This window comes from Xenopus tropicalis, chromosome 9 (assembly GCF_000004195.4).
Source record: "Xenopus tropicalis strain Nigerian chromosome 9, UCB_Xtro_10.0, whole genome shotgun sequence".
Classification (NCBI taxonomy): Eukaryota; Metazoa; Chordata; class Amphibia; order Anura; family Pipidae; genus Xenopus; species Xenopus tropicalis.
The window spans coordinates 34,843,965-34,870,408 of record NC_030685.2 but is presented as its reverse complement, the minus strand read 5'-3'; positions in this window follow the sequence as shown (position 1 = coordinate 34,870,408).

Genomic DNA, 26,444 nt, shown 5'->3' with positions numbered 1-26,444 from the left:
AGTCCATCCTTTTATTATTTGAAATTGCTTTCAAATCTTCAAAGATGATCAGAACAAAAGCTGAATCCTCTTTGATAAACACTGGAAATGGGTTTTATCCATAGCGAGGTCTCTTTAGTTCTACAAGTAGTATTCTGATCCAGAAGAAAGCTGAATGGAGCAGAATAGAAATGCACTTTTGATACATGTTAGCCTTGTCCTATAACAATGGAAAATTAGGCAAAGTATATAGCACGTTTATTGGTTTTGTGTTTATTTATGAAAACTGGCCAGGAAGAGAAAGCATCAAATCAGAATAATGCAGAGGGTAAGAGAGAAAAAGCAGCGAGAGATGGGAGAAGAAGAAGACTGGACCATAGAGTGAAGGATATTAAGGGGCAGATTTATCAAAATGTGAGATTAGAGCTCACCATAGAAAAATGTACCCACTTTCTATTCTTTCGTATTGGATTTCTAGAAGCGTCTTTATCAGTAGGTGAAAGTTACAGTTCCCCATTTGAGAAATATGCTTCTAAGAATCCCACAGGAATGAATACAATGTAGTTACATTTTCTGTGGTGAGCTCTAAGCTTACATTTTGATAAATCTGCCCCTAAGTATCAAAGGTGAAAGGCCCCACATTTCTTATACAAAGATGATTTCTGGTAATTAATATAAAAAGTAATATGCCAGTTATTAACAAATACACTCAAAATGTCTAGCTTGGGTTAAATTCCTGTTATGAGGCTTAAGGGGTATTGTAATAAAAGTGCAAAGCCTGTCCCAAGTTCAATATAAACCAATCATATGCTTGATTCCAGACATTTGCCCATTATGTATATGTTTAATGGATTACCAAAACTTAACATGAGGGCACTGGGAGCTGATAAGTATGGCTCATTATGCAGGACTAAAACTGCAAGCTGAGACAGTAATATGTCTCATTCATCCAGGTCATGATATACAGTATTTGGTAGAATTAAGTCTAAAACAACTGGGCTGGAGGGTTGTTTTTGTTTTTTTTAAACCTTTCACCACTCATCCTGTAATACACTCAGGCAGTAATACCTATACAGATTTTGGAGGTGAAAGTGAGCAAAAATTAAAAATATATACAATCACCTTATTAATTAGACAAGTACCAAGAGAAACATTTAGGAAGCAAATGAAGGTATTATGTACCTTTAACAATAAACCATATTTTCCTCCTGTAGAGAGTAATTAGTTATGTCTCATCCATGGTTTTCTTCAGTGGTGTCCTGCAGCGGGTAATTATTAATGTCATTGCAGCTGCTGTTTTGCCTCATCCTTATGAAAGGGAAGGGGGTTGAGAGAGCAGAAAACCACAGTACCAGCCCATTGGAAAATACAGAAATATATATTTCTTATTAATCATATTCAAGAATAAACTAAATCGTAACCCTTTCCATTCCAAAGCTTATAAAAACGTCAGTATTAAAGTGGAAGTTTCATGTCTGCGTTTTAGTTGCATCATGCACTAACCTGCAGCAAGAAAAGGGTTAAACATGACTTAAGTCCAAACATAATTAGAGGAAATGTACCGATCGCTGCATTTTAAGAACAATAAAGTGATAACAGACAAGGATCTGTGTATATTTGGTTAGAAGACAGCAGTTGTCTCCTATGTTATAGCTAGCAGAGGCATTTTAGTGATGGAAGCTAGCTTACCCACAATCAGAATATTGATGCTTTCTCTAATTAGTCATGGCATTATCCCTCACGGACACAGAGCTTCATGTTGCTTATACATGTAGAACTCAAAAGATCATACTGGGCCAGATTATTAAATAATGCACCCCTAGGTGGAATTCAATCATTATTTAAGAAAATTCCGCTTTGATGTTTTGACAATGTGTGCTCTCTATTCCTTGGTGATGGGAATACTCAAATAAAACATGTGCGTGGCATCTCTGTGTTGGCAGCAATGTCTTTTACTGAAGCAAGAATCCACTCTTAAAGTAAATGTTAGTCTTTAATTTTGTGCATTTAAAGGAACAATGTGCCCTATTTGTATGTAGGTTTTTTTATTGTGTTTGTTTTCCTGTGAATGCCTGGGAACCATTGTCACCCAAAGAGCTTTATTTGTTATCATATTCATGTTCCGTGATATCAGCTGAAGCAGCCATGCTTATTCTGCTCAAGAAAGCGTGTTTTTAAAAACACTTGCCTCTAGTGGCTAAATTATCAGGAATGTGGTGGAATGCTTGCCAGGATTTACAAGGAACAAAAGGCATCCAAAGCCCTAAAATTTGTAAAACACAATATACTGTACTATGTAATTCATTCCTTGAGCAAAATCAGAATGTTGCCATGTTAAGTAGGCATAAAAATGCATCATGTAGTGGTTGCATGTCCCTGTCTAGCAGCAAACCAAATCATTTTGATGTGTCTCCTTTTTTTGGCCAAACCTCCCACTTCCTATGTAGTTTTTTCTGTTTATATCTTCCTGTGTGACTAGTTATATCAGTCCGACATTGCTATGCATTGGTCACATGACTCCTGCTCTATAGGGGTAATGAAATTTTGCTACATGTCTAGTAACTCATTAAAACCAATCAGAAAGTAGCATTTACTGGTCTGCTGTTTAATAGCTGACACCTTTTTGATTCCTATGGGTTACTACACCTAGACATATATAGTGCTTTTATTACATAAGGGGTTACAAACATTTGACTGGTTGCTATGGGTTACTAGATGTGGGCAAACTTGAAATTTATGTGGTGTATGTATCTTAACCTGCCTGTTTAGATGACTGTAGAACACTCTTAGTTTTTGCCATCTTGAGGTTTAAAGGTGACTTACACTCACTGACCTTCACTTAGTGAACGAAAACCATTTTGTTTAAAGAAATTGCACAATCTGAGGATAATTTAATGTGAAAAATCTAAGGCTACTTCTAGTTTAGCAGTGTCAATACCTTCTCAGAGAAATGGTGGATTGTATCCCTTTATGTGAATGTGTAGACTAGAGCATGCTCTCCTCATTTTACTAACTATTATTTTATATTAGAGTAATGCTAGGTCAGCCATTACATATACTGGAGTACTTTGCAAACTAACCAGTATAAGGCAGAATGGGCACCAATGTGCTTTAACAATTGAAAACAATTAATTAATTGAAATGGCAAAAGCAGGCCCAACAGTAGATCACATTACACGCACTGCATCTCTTGGTTTCAATAATCAAACTTGCCTGGTAACAATCACCTTTACGCCGAGAAATGTCCACTTTCTGGTTGACTAATGTGGATTTACCTGTATCCTTGGGTCCCTGAGCTGGTAGATCACTCTTACAGTAAGTTCATCACACACATTTCTCAGTGAAGCTACTGTATATTGGCTGCTTGCTAAAGAGCTCCCAGTAACTTGTTATTCTAGAGGACCTTAACCTCTATCATGGGTTACGCTACCTGTGCCTTTTAAAGGGACAGTAAACACCCATTTTGACATAAGCTCAATGAATAGGGTTTGTGTTAAGAATACTTTTTGCCACTTGTTTTAATTACAAATATGTATTTTTTTTTATTTCTTGCATTAAACAAGGAAATAAAAACAGTTTCACATTACCACTTCCTGTTACTTTTTGGTTCTGCTGGACAGAGATTCTGATAAAACCAATTACCAGTCTACTAAGAAGCCCTTTAATAATGAGCCGTTTAAAGGCTGCTGCTTAGGAATAGGGGCGCGGGTTGTTTATTCAAAGGGGCCTGTTTGCTGCTGAAGCAATGAAACTATGTGAAACTATATGAAATGATGTTTGCACTTTGCATTTAGTCAATTAGCCCTTTATCACATATTTCCATACAGTATATCTTGACTGTAGCTTATACTCTAGAAATAAGTATTGTGTGTTCCTTCAGCTCAATAATATTGTTATATAGAACATGCCATGTAAATAACTTCTGTTTATATATTAAAGAATTTTCACATTTATGGGGCCACATCTGGTCAGGCTTTCCAAGAAGAGTGAGCATACAGGTCACTGGCTCTAAAATAAGCTGAGAATGGTGCATCCTTTGATTTCATGCTTTAGTGCTTTTTAATAGTATTACAGCACATTTTATCACACTATGTGCTGTACTACAAAATATTTTACTGATAAAATTTGTGCAGGATACACTGCAAAATCAGTATTTTTCTTTCAAATCTCACGTAGCCGCACATTCAAGCTCTGTACTGTCCATAAGATATAAGGCCTTTCTTAACTGCCCCCTTATCTTAAATAGAGTGTCAGTTTAATAGCCCTTTCATTTTCAAATCCATCTACCTCTTGATTCTTCCCTTTCACGTATCTCTAAAGGTTTCCTCTACAGCTTTAAGAGTTAATGGGCAACATCCTCAGCAACCTTCAGCACTCAAGTGAACAAGGGGTAAAGGGAACTAAGGGTTTTTACTAATGGCATTCTGCATCATTTATCATCGCAATTGGTGTGAGTGCTAAAGGGCACATAATTGCAACCCTTATCACCCATAAGAGTAATTGCATCTGCAACACTGGCAACAGTTAGCTTTGTATCTGTTTTTTGCATTTGCACCTTGTATTGCCATTGTAAATCTGCCCAGAACTGGAATTGATTGTTTGGGGGTGGGGGGGGGGGGGGGTAGAAGAGGCAACATGCTTAGGCTACAACAGTGGGGGGGGAATAGTGAAGTACCTCTTCTAACTTCCAACTTTTGGCCGTCTTTAAGTCCCAGGAATTGTGTGCGAATCATTTGTGTGGCCATGAATTCCTTTATGATGGGGTGAGGGGGGTGTAGCAAGCGGTTTGCTTTGGACACTTGCAACCATAGACCTTTCACTGCTTCTGTCCACTTTCTGAAAGATTCCAGGTTTATATTGTGTGTCCTATTGTGTGCAGTTATACCTTCTAGAATAAAACCGTAATAAAATTGTCTGAATATATAAGAAAAGGCAAATTAATGAATGGTTAACTGATTGCTATGGGTTACTGTTCAGGTTTTTATAATATATATATATATATATATATATAAACAAGCAGAGTACCGCACACAAAGGGACTTTATGAAAACAAAAAAGGTTTATTGGAAAAATCCGACGTTTCGAGCACTAAACTGTGCTCTTCCTCCCTGAGGAAGAGCACAGTTTAGTGCTCGAAACGTCGGATTTTTCCAATAAACCTTTTTTGTTTTCATAAAGTCCCTTTGTGTGCGGTACTCTGCTTGTTTATTGAATTGTTTGACCAGCACCGAGGGCAGTTGTTTTTTGCTCAGAGGGTGTGCTCCTCTCTGTTCTTGTATATATATATATATATATATTTTTTTTTTTTTTTTTAATTTGTTACATAAACTAGTTATATCAATTTTATATTTGTTATATAAATTAGAATTGAGAGGAGTAAGCAAACTAGCAAGTCTACAGTATTTTTACATATGTATTTCAAGAAATGCCATTTTTTTTATAAAGCATAAGTCTTGAGAGGTTGTGTAATAGCCGTCCTTTCAGAACACACTTATATAATTCTAATCACACACTTGGCTATAGTGTTAAATGTGTTTAAATTCAGTAGGAACAAAATAAAGTAATTAGCCTCAAAGTATTTATTTTGGCCTTGTATATCTTATTGCAGCATACCTTAAATTGTGCTCAGTCCATCCATAACATGCTGTTTGTCCTCTGAGAGCTTTAGAGCAATCAAAGCTCATACTTTAAATCTGTAGGAGGCTTGCCACACCACTATTGTAATCTTCCGCTACATGTTAGGCATGCTACCTGCTGAACAAGACTTGCCTCTCCAATTTCATGATTTATGGAGTCGTATCGATTTGTATTGAAGCAGGGGGTATTCATTTCCCATTCAGTAGCAAAGAATAGGCTACATACTGTAGCTCTCAAAGAGAAAGAGAACATAAAAGAGAAAAACAATAAGCCTTTCAAGATAATGAGGCGTTTTTGAGGATAGAAAAAGGAATAGATCTTGAATAGTGATATTGATAAGCTGAATTAAATACCCCCTAGCAACTGTAATAAGGCTATAATTGCATGGAGTTTTCAGGTGATGTTATAAATCACCATACGAAAGGTTGCTCACTGTATAAAATGTCACTAAAAGACAAGATGCAATTACAGGCTTGATTAAGTGCAGTGGGGGTGCTCCTGGGATATTAGACACAACAGACATTCTTTCACTCTACCTTCCAGTAATACCAAACCTTTTCTTATACTGCCATATCCTCCCAAATCTCCAACAGGCACATAGAATTACTGGGATTTATTAGCTTCTGCTTGATATATGTACTTACAAATCAACAATACACCATACAGCAAAGAAACAATGATGAACAGTATGTTTTTCACTGCAGCAGGGCTTGAACTGTCAAGAGAACTCAGGTGCCATCATAAATCACAAGGGGAAAGGTTGAGGACTAGATACAATTTTACTAATACACAAGATGCAATTACAGTCTTAATTAAAAGAAGCCCCAACCTTTCATCCTGTAGACCTGTTTTACTGCTGGATTCCTCTGTCATGTAATAACATGTAATAACATTTTCTCAGCTGCAGGAGAAAATGCACTTCTCAGAAAGGAAATTAAAGCTACAAGCTACAAGGCTAAAAAATGGTGTATTTAAAAAAAAATCAGCTAGTAGAGCAATATATTTTTATTGAAGAAAGGAAAAGTTAGAGGGAAGGTAAGAAGAAATAAGTCAATGCAACTATGAAAAGGTCAGAGGCTAATTTACTAATGTAGCTGCTAAATTGCACTAGTGCAGATACCTATATCAATCAATCAATCACCAATTAGTTTTGATCAAGCTATAAAATGAAAGCAAAAATCAGATTGGTTGTTACAGGTAACTGCACTTGTGCAATTTACCACTTATATCAGCAAATCAGCTCCACTGTATTCTGGTAGAAAAATAATGGAATACACAATCAGACAGGTTGGCAGCACAATGTGTAGGTTATAGATGGAGCTGCGGCAGCGATCCCACAGAAAATCATTTGGCTGAGCTTCAGATTACATCTTTATTTAGACCAGAATATGTACCGGCACTGGGTTACATGACTCTTTTATAGCATTATAACTAATGCAGGGCAAATTTGTTGTAGCGCAGTAACTTATCGATTTTATTCTTTCACATGTAGCTGGCTGGTCATTATAAGTTACAGACAAGATGAAAATTGCTTAGTGTTAGTAAATGATCCCACCTATGCCTCGTTCCTGTAGCTACAGGGGCTACTAATGTGCTAAAAAAAACAAAAGTAGTACAACCCTCTGTAACCCCTTTTTGGCTGAAAAGCACTTTAAACCCAGGCTATGGTTAGAGCATGGGGCACATTGGACTCTTATGCATCAGGATGGGCCTCCGCTATATGGGAGAAGTTATGGAGGATGTTGTTGATCTATACCTCCCACTGCCACTGTGTAGTGTAATAAGTGTAATTGCTGATTTAAGAATAGATAATGGACGCCAGGAGCTCTTGCAGATTAAGTAGATGAAGCTTTATTGTCCAAGACAAGTTGTATCTCCAGGGTTATATAATATACTCAATCAGATGTTAAGTAGACCAGCATACAGAAGTACAATACTCACGATCAACAGGTAGAATATGATGTTTCCCTAGTTGTCCCTTCTCATCAAGAGGTTGGGTAGGTAGACACCAACAGTGATAGTATAGTAACAGTGATAAGTATAGGCAGCTCACCGGCATGGTCCCTTCTCATCAAGAGGTTGGGCAAGGCATATTTGCAAACCTAAGTCCCTAGCACTTCTGTGTTCCTACGATAAGGCAAGTTAGGCCTGGTAGGAAGACTACACCTCTCCTATTATTTTAGATGGGGCCAAGACTGCCCTTGCTAAATAAGTCTGACTGATCTCACACCACCTAGAGGGTGCTATTACAAATGCTTCTATGCTGTCTTCTCCTCATTCACAGGGCCCTGTCACCGACTTGGTAGGAGCATGCATTTTTTTTAGACATTCTAATGATTTTGTTTTTCAGGAGCACACTGCAGTAATTCATGCTCTTTTGTAAATGTTTTTATGTAAAATCAAACTTCACTGATAAGTTCCAGTGTTGGTCAAGAGATGGTCAAGATTTAATACATGCAATTCTGCATTGAGTTCTCTGTACTGTTTGAAAACACCTTATTGCTAAATTTATTTAAAAAGATATTTAGAGAGAAAGTCTCTTCTCTAGGCATGCTGGGCTATCTGAGCCACCAATGCACCTGGAGTTCACAAACCACCAACAGTGAATAACTACAACAAAAGTACTGTAAATCAACTAATACTAAGTGTTTGCTTGAGCACAAATTCTAGCATATTTTCCTCTAGTCAGGTAAAAATGGCTTGCTGTTCATGTGTATGTGTTTGTGTAAGTGTGAATGCAGTAACTTACTGTATATGGATCTGTTTATAGGTGATAGGCATAGACAGGGCCGGATTTGTCGCCTGGGCGCCCCGAGGCCGCCCGTGTTGGTCGCCCCCCCCTCCACCCGTGCGATTGCGCGAACCGCAACCCCCCCTGTACCAGCCGCGAGTGCGCATGCGCTCCTTTAAACTTCCATACAGAGCAGTGGGGAGAGGTCCCGACTGCTCCGTATGGGAGCCAAATTTAAAATTTTTGTTGCGGCGGGGCGGCATGCCGCCCTAGGCCCGGGCATTTGTGGCCTCTCCACAAATCCAGCCTGGCCATAGATATCAACAGAAACTGTATTTTCAGTAACTTTTTTTTATTTGTGATCACAATTACTGTAGTGTAGTAGTGTATACATATGTTTCTATTCATGGACCATTTCCCATCAAGAAATCCCAGGTATACCCCCATCGTCCATCCCCCTTAAAAGTAAAAATCTATTTTGCTGGCAGACCTACACCTGCCACATTTTTTTTGTAACTGAACCAACCAAACTACAGAGTATTTTTTGGGTACTTTTTGGACATCATACATCCTCGCTGACCAATGGCAGCAGTGACATTATACCCCCCCCCACACACACAAGCAAACCGCTTTAGAGATTACTTGTGGGTGCAGCATTTAAAGCAGTTTGATACAAGAAATCTTCATTTACATAGTGATGGTTGTTTTGTACAGTAGTTACTTCTGAATTTTGAGGTTTTCTACACCACACAGGACGAGTCCTGGACCCCCAGTAAATATACTTGTTAATGCCACAGAATGCACCTTTTGTTGTCATTGCTAGTAGGCAGTGCATAATGCAGGAAATAAAAAGCATAAACGAAACCTGCATCTCTAAGCTTGATAATGCAATATAATTTGTCTTTTTAAAGTATAAAAACAGATCTATTTTTCTGAAAATGTTTCAGATGTTATATAAGGTAAAAACAACTTTAGTTTCTGTAATACACTATATAACTTTTGATATTAATAATGGTTTGTACAGTTAGACTGTTTGTGCAAGCTATTGTCATCTTCCCATCAAGTGGGTGTTAGGAGAGCTTGCTGCATAAAAATGTCCTTATTTTTAAGTATGCAGTCCATGAGGTGTCAATGAACTTCAAAGGTGTTAGCCATTTGATGTGGACCTTTTTTTTTTGGTTTTAACCATATTATATTAATATTTTAATAAAGGGACCTTGAAGAATGGGTATACATCCATCTGTCTTTCTTTATTATGTTGTGCAGCAAAATGGCATTCTAAAGATCTAGTATAGGAACACGTAAACTGCAACCCTCTCAATCATAGGCGGAGGGTGACTTTTTTTGTTTAGTGAGGCTAAAGATGGGTCATACATAGACTGACCTAAAGCTAATGGGAGACTTAGTGGATTTGCTGCTGGTGTAAAAAATTAACCTCCCAACTACCTCTTGCCGTTCCCACTGACTTCTAAGGATTCTGTACAAAAGTGGGGGGGGGGGGTGCTTTTTTTTTTACCCTAAAATGCTTAGGTTGTAAAAGTATTAATACGTGCACTTCTGTGAGGGGATCTGCAAACATTTGTGTGTGTGATCAGTTAGCTTAAAGGGGTAGTTTATTTTTAAATTCACTTTTAATATAATGTAGACTGATATTCTGAGATAATTTACAATTGGTCCTCTTTTATTTTTAATGGTTTTTCAGTTATTTAGCTTTTTGTTCAGCAGCTTTCCATTTGGTAATTTAGCAGCTATCTGATGCTAGGGGCTACCGTAGCAACCAGGTAGTGGTTTAAACAAGAGATGGGAATATGAATAGTTAAGGGGCCTGCATGGAAAAATAAGTAATAAAAAATTATATTAATAATAAAATTGGAGCCTTGCAGAGCAATCATTTTTGGCCCCCATTTGAAATCTGGAAAGAGGCAGAAGAGAAAGGCAAATTATTCAAGAACTATAAAAAAAAATAATTAGGAAGACCAATTGCAAAGTTGCTGGGAATAGGCCATTTTATAACATGCTAAAAGTTAACTTAAAAGTGAACCACCCGTTTAGATGTGTTTACTTTAGTTTTATAGCAAGAAAGGCAGTGGGTACTGACACCCCAGGCACATTATATACAGTGAGTCTGTATTTACAAAACCAGCACATTATATGCAGTGAGAAGCAGTGGGTACTGATGGCAGATATTCAGGCCCTGGCACTATAACACTGGCACTGATACACAACATTGGCCCCACTGTAACTAACTAGAAATGAACAAAACAATGACAAAAAAAAGAAAAATAGTAAGTGCAAAAAACAACAACAAATATATAAAAGCACGATGAGCTTTTTCAGGGGAAAGAGGTAACATCCATCTGTTAGGATAGGTGATAGATTATATATTATTATAGATATCAGGTCAGGTAAAAAACAATTTAATGTCAGCTAGTGATTCAGCCTTTAGAACTGTATAGTACCTGTGTATAGTACCTGTGGGAGTGGGATGAAATCTGCAGCAAAAGTTGAGAGATGGTTCTTAGATAAAGTTTACAGTCTGCAGATTCTTCTTTTCAGTTTTCATTTCTGCACTGCCTTCAGTCTGTAATATCTTCCGAGCCCTGTCTGCATCTGTGCTTTGATTGGTCAATTTTACTATCTGTCAAGAAAGCTGTGCTCTGATTGTAGAATCCACAAGAAGTAAGATCCAATCAGAGCACAGCAGAACGTTTACAGCAGAAAGTTTACAGGGAGGGTTATTACAGCCCAATCTGCCCTGATTCTGGGTGGAGCGTACCTGCTCTTCCATATAGCAGAGACAAAGGACTCCTGTAGTGCCAAAAAGAAGAAAATCATTGCAGGATTTCCTTCATTGGCAAATTCATCTTTTTTTATTCCATTATCTTAGCATAACCATATAAAATAAACCTTGTTAAATTCAATATTATAATTAAATTCAGTTTAATACTGTTTAGCAGTTTAATGTACCATATTTATAGCTATGGATGTAAATGCCTGATGCCCCTACAGCAGTCATATCGACTGCAATCATGTAAAAACAAAAGTGTGAGTCCTTTACTTAACATAGCAGGGCTTATTTACATCCAAAAGTGTAGTTGTGGCCCTCTGCAGTTGGGTTCAGCATAAGAGAAATGTTTGGCTTTGCATATTGTTCTCCACTACCCTCCTACTAATTAGCCTTGTATCAAGACTTTTATATTCTATATCCACTGTATGTGCAAGTCATCACTAAACTCCTACAAATGACAGCTGTCTTTCGTTCTGTGAATCATTATAAAGGAAAATGGGAGCTACTGAGGCATCAGTCGAAAATCTTTACTGCTAAAGGGTGCCTTGAGCTAGTAATAAAGCCCAAAACATAATGTGTAACATTCCTATGTTATTTCTTTGTTGAGTTTTTATGCTCCTTAAATATGCAGGCTTGTTAAACAATTATATACAGTGTAATATTATTGATCTGTTGCATTTGTCTCTTTTTATCCGGTTGCAGAGCATGTGTACAATAATTCACAAATCAATCTTCATTTAGAAATCACTTTATATATTCCTGTTAGGTTTGTAACTTGGGTGCATATTTTTTTTTCTGAAATTGATACAATTCCAACTATTATTAATGGCATCTATTACCTACTAATGGTGCTGTTGACAAACAGTTAGGGGCTGCTTTCTGCTTTGCTTCAACATTATGAAAAGAAAATGAGCCAAGCACTGAATACGGGCATATTCCATATACTTTAATGGTACTTAAATGGTGTCTTATTATTTATTACAATGTTCAACAGACTATAGTTTAACCCAGGGGGTCCCCAAATTATGGTCCGTTGGCCGGATACGCCCCCTGGGGCCATTTACCCAGCCCCCCACCCCTGCTGCTGTGGGCCCTAGTTTGAGGCATAAATGAGTTGCAGGCGATCTCCTCCTCAGTCTACTACTGTATCGGCGTTCTGCTCTTCCTAGCACATGGCCATGTAACGCAATGACGTCACTGCGTTATGTGAAGACGCAGACGTGCTGGGGCACAGCAGAACGCTGACATAAGAGTAGTAGTGACGCGCTGGGCAGAACAGAATGCCGACACAGGAGTAGTAGTTACGCTCAGACGTGCTGGGGCACAGCATAACATGGACATTCACTGAATCCCACGTCCTTTTATTAAAGGTAGTGTACAATAGTTTAACTAAGCAGGGGAAGGCTAAGCTATGTTTATATTTAATATGGTAATAAGATGACTTAAGTACTCCAGTATATACAGTTTTATTAGGGTTTGCTGTGCGTTTTTTGGAAAACAATGTTTACATTCTCTGTATTGTTTTTTTTTCTATTTGCTGCTTTATGCTGCAAAAGATTGCACGTTGGGAAAAAGTTGATTAACAACAGAAAAAAAGAGAAGGGGTAATATTGCAATTCAACTGAAAGAATCTAAGCATGATACAATGGTACTCTCTCTCTCTCTCTCTCTCTCTCTCTCTCTCTCTCTCTCTATATATATATATATACACACATACACAGTGAGGAACATAAGTATTTGAACACCCTGCGATTTTGCAAGTTCTCCCACTTAGAAATCATGGAGGGGTCTGAAATTCACATTGTAGGTGCATTCCCACTGTGAGAGACAGCATTTAAAAAAAAAATTCAGGAAATCACATTGTATGATTTTTAAAGAATGTATATGTATTGCACTGCTGCACATAAGTATTTGAACACCTGGCAATCAGCAAGAATTCTGGCTCTCAAAGACCTGTTACTCTGCCTTTAGGCTGATGCCACATGTGGCGTAGGGCTGATATTTTTGGCAAGCGGAAAAACGCTTGGCAAAAATTCAGCCCTACGCCTGCTACTTGTGCCTGCACCCGAATGAATGAGATACGCTCGGGTGCAGGCACATGTAGCCGTTTTTCCACTTGCCGAAAATATCAGCCCTACGCCACGTGTGGCATCAGCCTTAAATAGTCCAACTCAACTCATTAATCTAAATTAGTAGCACCTGTCTGAGCTCTTTAAAGACACCTGTCCACCCCACAGTCAGTCAGACTCCAACTGCTACCATGGGCAAGACCAAAGTGCTGTCAAAAGACACCAGAGACAAAATTGTGGACATCCACAAGGCTGGAAAGGGCTACGGGGCAATTGCCAAGCAGCTTGGTGAAAATAGATCAACTGTTGGAGCAATTGTTAGAAAATGGAAGAGGCTAAAGATGACTGTCAGTCTCCCTAGGACTGGGGTTCCATGCAAGATCTCACCTCGTGGAGTATCACTGATGATAAGAAAGGTGAGGAATCAGCCCAGAACTACAAGGGAGGAGCTGGTCAATGACATGAAGAGAGCTGGGACCACAGTTTCAAAGGTCACTGTCGGTCGAACACTACGCCGTCATGGTTTCAAATCATGCATTGCATGAAACATTCACCTGCTCAAGTCATCACATGTCCAGACCCATCTGAAGTTTGCCAATGGCCATCTGGATGATCCAGAGGATGCATGGGAGAAAGTCATGTGATCAGATGAGACCAATGTAGAACTTTTTGGTCTAAACTTCACTCGCCGTGTTTGGAGGAAAAATAAGGATGAGTTGCATCCCAACAACACCATCCCTACTGTGAGGCATGGGGGTGGTAACATCATGCTTTGGGGGTGATTTTCTGTGAAGGGGACAGGACGACTGCACTGTATTAAGGAGAGGATGAATGGGGCCATGAATTGTGAGATTTTTTTGAACAACAACCTCCTTCCATCATTCAGAGCATTGAAGATGGGTCGTGGCTGGGTCTTCCAACATGACAATGACCCGAAGCACACACCCAAGATAAGCAAGGAGTGGCTCCGTAAGAGGCATATCAAGGTTCTGGAGTGGCCTAGCCAGTCTCCAGACCTAAACCCAATAGAAAATCTTTGGAGGGAGCTGAAACTCTGTGTTGCTCAGCGACAGCCCCGAAACCTGACAGATCTAGAGGAGATCTGTGTGGAGGAGTGGGCCAAAATCCCTGTTGCAGTGTGTGCAAACCTGGTCAAGAACTACAGGAAACGTTTGATCTCTTTAATTGCAAACAAAGGCTTCTGTACCAAATATTAACACTGATTTTATCAGGTGTTCAAATACTTATGTGCAGCAGTGCAATACAAATACATTCTTTAAAAATCATACAATGTTATTTCCTGAATTATTTCTTTAAATGCTGTCTCTCACAGTGGGAATGCACCTACAATGTGACTTTCAGACCCCTCCATGATTTCTAAGTGGGAGAACTTGCAAAATCGCAGGGTGTTCAAATACTTATATATATATATATATACACAGCATAAACTAGAATCCACAGATCACCAGTATATGTGCAGTGTGCATGGGAACTCGTTGATGGGTTTTTCTTTTCCAAACTATAGATCGGCCCCCCAACAGTCTGAAAAAGTTTGAGGACCTCTGGTTTAGCCAGTTATACATCCATATTTAAAAAGTTGCATACTAGTTTCAAAGCTGCATGGTTATCAGTTTGTATTTACCTTCCAAACTATAAAGTTATCCAGGAGCCATGCAGCCATTTAATTAGTAATTATTCCTGCACTGTGTGCATTTTTTTAATAATTTCTAAATTTATAACACTGATGTTAACATGCATGTCAAAGTTAAAAATCTTATATAGTAAGTTCTACATGGCAGGAACCTCCTACCTACTGTGCTTTTTACTGCATGCCATAATAGTCTCTGTATATATTACAATACTATACATACTCGATTTTTAAACATTTAAAGTCACCCAGACATAAAACACTTTATAATAAAAGCCCTTTTCAAATTAAACAAGAAATCCAATATAATTTTTTATTACCACATCCATACCCATTATAAAAGCATTTAAAAATCTCAGCTGTCAATCATATGTTGCCTGCCCTGCCTCTATGCCTTAGGCATAGAGGTGGGGAAGAGCGTTACTTTCACTTTCAATTCAGAACTTTTTAGATGTTGCTTCTCTCCTCACATTCCCCCTCCCTCTGCACCATGTAATTGTGTAACCAGTGTACGGACATGGGCATCAGGTCCCCCCATACTGGTACAGAAACAAGATTTTGGCAGGATGCAATGCCTGCTTTGATAACAGTGCCACAAAATGGTGCCGGCCTGCTTGCTGCATTTGTGAATTCCAAGGCTGAAGAAAATAAAATTAAAATCATTTATATAGTGTAAGTTAAGTTTATTTTGCTTGACAAACACAATAGAAAACAATTTTAAGTCACGCAAAAATATTGTTGGCTTAATCTTGTAGCTTTTACATCTAAATGCATTCCTATATATGTTAACTCTTATATTAGCTTCTTTGGTAGTGATGTCAAGATTATAGGTTAGTAGTATTCCTATTGTACATGGTATTCCATTGTTGAATAATGCACTACATTGGGAACTTTCAAATCCCACTGAGCCAGAGATCAAGAAGTCCTTGAAAATTAAATAGTTGTTGTCTGTGACTGAAAAAAAACTCCCTAAGTAGCAAGAGATAGACATCATTTGTCCCAGAGCTTTATTCATATTGACCTTATCTATTCTCTTTTTAACATCTTGAATCTTCCAGTCAGGTATTTTAATTTTAATTGTGTGCCTACACATATTGTCTCTTCTTCACTATAATAAGAAGAATATACATTGTTTAAACATTCTTTTTCTCCTACCAGTCAATTCACATTTTCAATGGAAAAAACACTAATTGGGAGAACAGAAGCAGCTTGGACTCTTGTAAGCCATAGAAACCTATTAGTATTTAGGAGAGAATTATTCTGTTGTTTTTGATGTCTGCAAAGCAAGACCATGTTATGGAAACACTTATTCTTTTTATTATTATTTTTGAAAAATCTGGTAGTATACTTTTCTTGGCAGTATTTTTTCTATTCTTTTGCTTGACTGTTTTCTCTTGTACCTGTACGCAATTTACTTTATTGTAACTTAAAAAATGGTGGTTTTGTCTGTTACATATACTGGAGTATATGTTTCTTCAATGCTTTTCTTAGAGCTGATGAAAGGCAGGGCAAAGAAATCAGGAACAAGCTGGCATGATTATCATACTTTGCACCCTGCCTAGCCAACAGCCTTGTGGCCACACATTCTTACACTCTGGATTGGAACTCAAGGACCAACATTCTCCCTACAAATACAATGCTGCCTTCCTTCAGCAGTTATGTGTTCACCTTTTGATTATATACTATATATATTTTATACTATACTGATATAATTGTACACCATAACAATCCACCTTAGGGTTAACTGCTAATAGCGACATAAATTCAGGTCTGCACTGAGGTTCAAAATAGGCTCTGGAATTTCAAGTACACAGAGGCCCAAACAGCCCTCCCACAGGCCCAATAAATAATCACTGTCAATGGTATCTTACAGCCTCCCCTCTGGCATTTGCCAGAATCTACAGATTGCCAATCTGGGCCTGTGTTCAAAGAATGAAAATGCAACCACATACCAGATTTATATGTAGAAAATGGCTGTAATGGCTGCAATTTAAAGGACAAGGAAAGGTTAATATAAATTAAAAGTAAGTCTAAAGGCATTCTTTTTAAGTACTTACTGCATATCTAAATTCCCAGATCCCTGCTTGCTTCTCTGAGATATGGTGCTGGCAGCCTACAGCAGTGTGAAGACTACAGTGACATCACTGAAATCTCTCTCTCCTTCCTGTAGGTGCCAGCGGCAGCCTTCCTATTCTCTGAGCATGTGTGTAACTTGATCCTGTCTGCTGTTCTGAGCTACACATGCCCACCAGCCAATCAGAAGCGGATCTGCCAGAGGGGAGGGGGGGGGAGGGAATGAAACACATGTGCAGTATGAAGCAAGGAGGGAAAGGAAGGGAGAATACCTTTTTAGAGATGGCTGCCTTTTCTAGAAAATGTGAAGTAAGTGTGACTGAGTAAATATTTGATTAGGTGAGCCAAAAGTGTGGCGTTTTTACGCAAAGGGTTCCAATAGTATAAAAAAGACCAGCAATTTCGGGATTTCTTGTGAAAAATCAAAACATATATTCAAAGTAGCATAAACAGCCGACGTAACGTTTCAGTCCCCATCGGGACCTTTCTCAGGGGGACCATGATGGGGTCCGAAACGTTACGTCGGCTATTTATGCTACTTTGAATATATGTTTTGATTTTTCACAAGAAATCCCGGAGTTGCTGGTCTTTTTTATACTATTGGAACCCTTTACCGAGCACCCGAGGTATGTTATGTAGCGGTGTGCCATCCTTTGTTTATATATATATATATATACAGTGGCTTGCAAAAGTATTCGGCCCCCTTGAACTTTTCCACATTTTGTCACATTACAGCCACAAACATGAATCAATTTTATTGGAATTCCACGTGAAAGACCAATACAAAGTGGTATACATGTGAGAAGTGGAACGAAAATCATACATGATTCCAAACATTTTTTACAAATAAATAACTGCAAAGTGGGGTGTGCGTAATTATTCAGCCCCCTTTGGTCTGAGTGCAGTCAGTTGCCCATAGACATTGCCTGATGAGTGCTAATGACTAAATAGAGTGCACCTGTGTGTAATCTAATGTCAGTACAAATACAGCTGCTCTGTGACGGCCTCAGAGGTTGTCTAAGAGAATATTGGGAGCAACAACACCATGAAGTCCAAAGAACACACCAGACAGGTCAGGGATAAAGTTATTGAGAAATTTAAAGCAGGCTTAGGCTACAAAAAGATTTCCAAAGCCTTGATCATCCGACGGAGCACTGTTCAAGCGATCATTCAGAAATGGAAGGAGTATGGCACAACTGTAAACCTACCAAGACAAGGCCGTCCACCTAAACTCACAGGCCGAACAAGGAGAGCGCTGATCAGAAATGCAGCCAAGAGGCCCATGGTGACTCTGGACGAGCTGCAGAGATCTACAGCTCACGTGGGGGAATCTGTCCATAGGACAACTATTAGTCGTGCACTGCACAAAGTTGGCCTTTATGGAAGAGTGGCAAGAAGAAAGCCATTGTTAACAGAAAACCATAAGAAGTCCCATTTGCAGTTTGCCACAAGCCATGTGGGGGACACAGCAAACATGTGGAAGAAGGTGCTCTGGTCAGATGAGACCAAAATGGAACTTTTTGGCCAAAATGCAAAACGCTATGTGTGGCGGAAAACTAACACTGCACATCACTCTGAACACACCATCCCCACTGTCAAATATGGTGGTGGCAGCATCATGCTCTGGGGGTGCTTCTCTTCAGCAGGGACAGGGAAGCTGGTCAGAGTTGATGGGAAGATGGATGGAGCCAAATAAAGGGCAATCTTGGAAGAAAACCTCTTGGAGTCTGCAAAAGACTTGAGACTGGGGCGGAGGTTCACCTTCCAGCAGGACAACGACCCTAAACATAAAGCCAGGGCAACAATGGAATGGTTTAAAACAAAACATATCCATGTGTTAGAATGGCCCAGTCAAAGTCCAGATCTAAATCCAATCGAGAATCTGTGGCAAGATCTGAAAACTGCTGTTCACAAACGCTGTCCATCTAATCTGACTGAGCTGGAGCTGTTTTGCAAAGAAGAATGGGCAAGGATTTCAGTCTGTAGATGTGCAAAGCTGGTAGAGACATACCCTAAAAGACTGGCAGCTGTAATTGCAGCAAAAGGTGCTTCTACAAAGTATTGACTCAGGGGGCTGAATAATTACGCACACCCCACTTTGCAGTTATTTATTTGTAAAAAATGTTTGGAATCATGTATGATTTTCGTTCCACTTCTCACGAGTACACCACTTTGTATTGGTCTTTCACGTGGAATTCCAATAAAACTGATTCATGTTTGTGGCTGTAATGTGACAAAATGAGGAAAAGTTCAAGGGGGCCGAATACTTTTGCAAGCCACTGTATATTCTGTAAGACTGTACAGCGCTGCGTACCCTTGTGGCGCTTTATAAATAAAGTTATACATACATACACAAAGGATGGCACACCGCTACATAACATACCTCGGGTGCTCGGTAAAGGGTTCCAATAGTATAAAAAAGACCAGCAACTCCGGGATTTCTTGTGAAAAATCAAAACATATATTCAAAGTAGCATAAACAGCCATTCAAAGTAGCATAAACAGCCACGGCTGTTTATGCTACTTTGAATATATGTTTTGATTTTTCACAAGAAATCCCGTAGTTGCTGGTCTTTTTTATACTATATATATAAGTTTTTACCTCACATTTGCATGATTACGCTAGTTTTAACTTAATCAATGAGGCAATAATAACATTTTGTGTGAATATATTGTAAAATTTTTATTAAAAGGAAAAGTAAAACCTCCCAGGCAAATTTTTAGTTTTAGCAGTAGTGCCCCCCTTTAATCACTTCACTGACATTTGCCTCGACTTATCAGTGCCCCCTATAGCATGCCCATGCCAAAGACAAATTCATACAAAAAGTTGTTGGTAAAATGACAAAATGTGAAAACCTTTTAAAAGACAAATTCACAAAAGTGGAGATAGAGGTTTGTGAATACAGTGGAAAATCTATATCACTTTTATTTTGTCTCAATATTACCACTTTTGTGAATTCCCCCATCAATGTGTTTAACGTTGCAATGCCCAGGGCTGCCCTGCACTGTTTGGAATGAATGGGAATAAATGTATTTAACATTTGCCCAGTTTTATGGTGCGACCCTTGACTGGAGAGTGTTTTGGCAAATGGAACCTGACCACTTTATTATTCCTTTTGAATAAAGACACAAAGGCAATTCGCTGCTCAGAGTTCATTAGTAATCCATTTAGATACATGAGCCGTGGCTGCTTGGGAATCAGTGTAGTCTGCAACATACTCAATACTGGGTCAGTTGTCTAGGCAAAACAGCTAAATGGTTAGCGTACCCCCTGCTGAACTATATATTGGCTGAAGAGTTACTGATAATGCATAGAAGTAGGGTGAATCTCCTGTACCATGTACCAGCTGGGGATAACAGATAGCGCTCTACATACCAGCTGGGAACTATTATACGGTTCAGAGAACATCTCCATTACTCTCCTATCAGCTCCCCAGTGTAGATTCTTTCCACATATCCTAATCAGTGGGACTGGATTTGATGGCACCGACAGATTTACTAAGAGCTAAAGGCAAATTCATAAAAAAATGTTGGTAAAGTGACAGAATCTGAAAACTGTTTACAAGACAAATTCACAAAAGTGGAGATAGAGATTTGTGAATTAGGTGGTACGTCTGAAAATTCTATCTCCACTTTTATTTTGTCTCAATATCATCACTTTTTTGAATTCCCCCCAATGTGTGCACTGGCTGTAGAAATAGCATCCTGAGTATTGCTCCTTGAATATCCTGTTCTCCTGCTAGCACAACACGTCTTGCAAGATGAAACTGTGACATCACTCTCCACATTATATATAAAATGTTAAATCCTAACCATGGAGAACTCTCATTTGGCACTGACTTCACAGTGTGTATGTCATAAAATGCTTGTAAGTCACTGTGCCTGCTAATGTTACGGATGCACCGAATCCACTATTATAGGAGCTGGCCGAACCAAGAAATCCTTTGTGAAATATTCAGCTGAATACCAAACCAAATCCATTAAAGAGAGGGTTAAAGATAACCACGCACAAAGTAAATTTTAGACTTCTGTGTTTATGTGACAAAAAGTCACGCAATTTTAAGGATTTGGATTTGGTTCAGCCAGAAGCATGGATTTGGCTGAATCCTGCTGAAAAAGGCTGAATCTTGGATAAATCCCAAAATTAATCCTGGATTTGGTGCATTCGTAGTTAATGTATGAAATACTTAGGGTGCTCATTGTATTTTGTAATGCTTGGATTGTATATATATACAATCCATAGGTTTTCAGCACACCAACAGACCGAATGACCTGGGTGCTACCAGATTATGCAAGATTATCCAAAAAATCAGGAAAAAACAGGTGCACTCCAGGAACCTTTCAAAATAAAAATCAAGATTCTTTATTTAAGTCATTTCAAAATTGTATCAGGACAACATTTCGGTCTCCTCCTAAGACCATTGTCAAGACCAGGTCTTTAAAATTTTTATTTTTGAAGGTTCCTGTAGTGCACCTGTTTTTTCCTGATTTTTATATATACACTCACCAAAAGGATTATTAGGAACAATTAATGCAATTATCTAATCAACCAATCACATGGCAGTTGCTTCAATGCATTTAGGGGTGTGATCCTGGTCAAGACAATCTCCTGAACTCCAAACTGAATATCAGAATGGGAAAGAAAGGTGATTTAAGCAATTTTAATGGTGGCATGGTTGTTGGTGCCAGACGGGCCGGTCTGAGTATTTCACAATCTGCTCAGTTACTGGGATTTTCACACACAACCATTTCTAGGGTTTACAAAGAATGGTGTGAAAAGGGAAAAACGTCCAGTATGCGGCAGTCCTGTAGGCGAAAATGCTTTGTTGATGCTAGAGGTCAGAGGAGAATGGGCCCCAAGCTGATAGAAGAGCAACTTTGACTGAAATAACCACTCATTACAACCGAGGTAGCAGCAAAGCATTTGTGAAGCCACAACACGCACAACCTTGAGGCGGATGGGCTACAACAGCAGAAGACCCCACTCATCTCCACTACAAATAGGAAAAAGAGGCTACAATTTGCATGAACTCATCAAAATTGGACAGTTGAAGACTGGAAAAATGTTGCCTAGTCTGATGAGTCTCGATTTCTGTTGAGACATTCAAATGGTAGAGTCAGAATTTGGCGTAAACAGAATGAGAACATGGATCCATCATGCCTTGTTACCACAGTGCAGGCTGGTGGTGGTGGTGTAATGGTGTGGGAGATGTTTTCTTGGCATACTTTAGGCCCCTTAGTGCCAATTGGGCATCGTTTAAATGTCACGGCCTACCTGAGCATTGTTTCTGACCATGTCCATCCCTTTATGACCACCATGTACCCATCCTCTGATGGCTACTTCCAGCAGGATAATGCACCATGTCACAAAGCTCGAATCATTTCAAATTGGTTTCTTGAACATGACAATGAGTTCACTGTACTAAAATGGCCCCCACAGTCACCAGATCTCAACCCAATAGAGCATCTTTGGGATGTGGTGGAACGGGGGCTTCGTGCCCTGGAGTTGCATCCCACAAATCTCCATCAACTGCAAGATGGAGCCAACATTTCTAAAGAATGCTTTCAGCACCTTGTTGAATCAATGCCACGTAGAATTAAGGCAGTTCTGAAGGCGAAAGGGGGTCAAACACCGTATTAGTATGGTGTTCCTAATAATCCTTTTGGTGAGTGTATGTATATATATACATACACACACACACGCTGCATGTTGTAAATTCAAATGGCTACACACTTCACAAGGCTTCTGCAATAGGAGGAGGAAATAGGAGGTAAAATGTATGGCAGTTTGATTTGTCCCAGCCATGCCGAAAGGTGCCTGTCTGATGAAGCCTTGAGTAAATGCGACTTGCTGATTGGTTGCTATAGTTGAGGCCCGCAGCCAATATTGCACCTTTCCCCACTAGAATTCATTACAGAAAGTTGCTTCTCACTGTCTGTTTTCAGTTGTTTTCTGGAAATGTCAAAATACCAAGTTTAGTAAAGATTTACAGTTTACTGGTTTTACGCGCAATGGCATGTTTAACCTTTTTGCATTTTTCAGGATCTGGGCCAAGGGGTCTGCTGCATGGTAGTCAGTCATACCTGTGGGATGAAAAGGAGAATGATGCATGCTGGGCCCACCAAAGTTCTTTATTATATGGGGGACCTGGCAAGTAGTAGTTATGCCACTAGGCTGAAATGTCTAAAATGAAAATATACTGTATACATAAATGTATAGTTTAAATTTTGGGATATCTATAAGCCACATGGTAACCTATGAAAGTGTTACGCAACGTTTTTTTATTGGGGCTAAAGTGTTAACCATGAAAGTCAATTTTGCCTCTTTCATATTTTAGGGTCTTTAGATGGCAAATAGGCAGTTTATAGTATCTATATGTGGCATCAAATTATTTACAAGACAGTGGCCTAATTAGATACCTATGAACCCCTGTGCAGAAATATTTCAATTGGGAACCCCCCTTGGCCCCCACCTGTCAGACCACAACTTTTACTAACTCACAAAGCAATGACAAAGTATTTAAAATAATGCATTCAAATTAAAAGGTGTTGTTGAACTATACAGGATCCATGTATGATTGAGTCCTTCTTAGCTGTGATTCAGTATGACAGGAAGCTTCTGCAACTGTGGAATATCGCTAACGAGAACTTGGCGCTGGTCCATCCATGAGGACTCCACTTGTCCATCCATGCGGGGAATAATGTAAATATACTACAGTATATGGTGCCTACCCCATGTACCATATACTGTAGTATATTTACATTATTCCCCACAGATAACACCATCAGGAGTCATTACATGTGTTTGCTTCATACAGCAGTGATGTTTGTGTTTCCCTTACCCTGCTACTGTGAGCTCATTATTGTGAAGTGGTTTGTATAGTTTAATGATACCTGAACTGCAACCAGAGTTACATATTTGCGTATAAAAATTATGCATTTTGGGCAACAAATATATAGTTTTTAAACCAATAAGTTCAAAGAAAGTCACAGGACTTATTTTCACATTTTGGATTGACATCCCCTTTTTTAGTCTTACTGCACCAAGCACTTTATAACATATAAACTCACAATTTGTATTACATTATAATCAGTTTATTAATTCATTCAAATTGTTAATTTGTTTCTAGCACAGGCTACTTTTATTCATGTACTACAATAAAATGGGCTGTCTGTATGTCTCTATTAGACTGTAATTTATTCATGTTGCCCTCTTATACAAATACAGTACACAGCTCCATTCCCCCAGTCATTGGTGACCAATGGCAATTTGCCCAAAAACATAGTGTGCAGTACACATTACCCCCAATCATTGGTGGGCAATGGCCAGATATACAATATTATATGTACACATCCACAAGCAAATTGAACAGCTGGGCAACCTTAAAAGCCACACTCACTTTCACTACACTTATCTCAGACTAGCACCCTCTACACCACACTGAACATTTATTTAAAAATTAACAACCCCTTAAAGGGAGTAGTATGCAACCTTTTCATCATGAGTTCATTGAATAGGGCTTATCAAATAAATAGGACAATAGGGAAATTGAAATTACTCTATGTTTGGTCCTTGAGAGGTAGATCATAAGATTACCAGTGCCCATATAACTGCTTAATAAACTGTACTAAGCAAAAGAGAGGCAGGTTGTATACATATAATCAAATTATTTACCCTGCAAGGACCAAACATGGAGTAGTTTGAATCTACCTCTTTTCCCTGTTCAGATCAAGACATAAAAACAGATAAATTGGATACTAAAAAGGATGTTCAGCACAAGACCTATTAATTACACTTATGTTGAAAGCAGAAATGTAATCTTAATCCTGTCATATATTAAAATCTGCAGATTATAAAAGGATAATAAACCCCTAATAATATATAAAAATCTGTTAGAAATTACCTTTAAGTTCATAACCTTTATAAAAGCACTTGGCCTTTGACCTTGATCTCTGATATGATCAAAGATGTGCTCAGTAACTTCTCAGTAGCCTTCTGAATAAATTGTTCTATAGATTATAAGGATATTAGAATTCTGTGTCTGTATACAACAGGGATACATACTCTATTTGGTATTCTGTACTGGCTGTCTCTTTGTTTTAAGAAGAACGCAATCAGTTAATTGGTAAAATGACACTTTATTACTCCTAGATTTAGGGTTTAGTCTCCAATGGATCCTCTACCATGACTGCAGGCAGGCTTCGCCACAAAGGCCAAGGCCTCGGGTGGCACAAATGTAGGGGCAACAAATCTGGCACTCACTGCACGCGAATGATTAAAGGTGCTGTCTCACTGAGATATTGATGGCAGATTCTCCAGTTCACCTAGTCCTTCCTCACTGGACCAATGGAGCTTACAGAGTTTACTGTCTCTTTCTGTAGCTGATTGCTTGAATGATACAAATCATACAGAAGTCCCCAACTAGTAGGGCAAATGTCTAAGCAACAAGTTAAAAATGATGAATGAAGCTATTACACTTAAAAATGGGAAGCCATGCAATACAAGTACTCCTTTAAACTGCAGTCATTCACAGTAGCATGTCCATGTGCAGCATTGTGACAGTTGCTCAGTGACAGTTGGACACTGAGCTTTCACTCTACACAAAGCTGCTGCAGCGTGTAGAAGCGATTCACTGCGTCTCCTGTGAGAAGCGATTTTTCTTTAATTTAGTAGTTTCAAGGATCCATCCACTAGCTATGGGTGGGTCCAAGAAAACTCCATCCGGTGGGCTCAAGAGGAAAAGAAAAATGAAGGGGAAAAGTGAGCAGGTACCTAAAAAGATCAAGGTAATGAAAACCAAAATGGAGGAGAAGAGCTTTGACAAAGAAGAGCCAGAAAAGGAGAAGAAGATCAAGAAGAGAGGAAGAGAACCAGCAGAAGGTAAGAAGGGGCCGAATGAACTCAAAATTTGTTATAAAAATGTATCCTAGACCTCATCTTTCCTAGGAACTTTCACTTCCCCTGCTAGTTTGACAGTTGGGCTCAGCCTGAAGGACATGTTGAAAAATCTATGAAGTCTGTATATAAAGCCTATTTACTCTCCTAGTTACCCCTGGAAGCTTATTTTGAAGAAGATTCTCAGTGAAAGCATTTCCTTTTGCTTATTTTTTAGATTTTAGACCTGGCTAATATGTTATATCCCTCAGTTATATATGCATGGCAAATAACCCTGTCAGTTAGTCATTACGCACTGATCCAATTCAGCCAAAATGCTAGTTAGATAAAGTAAGTTATTTCCATAGTTCTTCCTACAATGAGGATAACAAATGATTTTAAAAACCTGTCTCTCTTTTGACAAATTCAGCTTAAAATGATTTCACTGGTTTTAGGTGGACTTCCCACTGTCCTAAGAGGATTGTAGCCACCTATAATGCCTTTGTGCCATTTCCGTGAGGCTAATAACAGATGATAAATTATTTGTACAGGGGAAGAAAATGCTAGTGTCACCCAAATGTATAGTAACAGGCATGAAAAGGAATTGTTGCCGTGCACAAAGGGTAGATTTGGCCCCCCCCCCC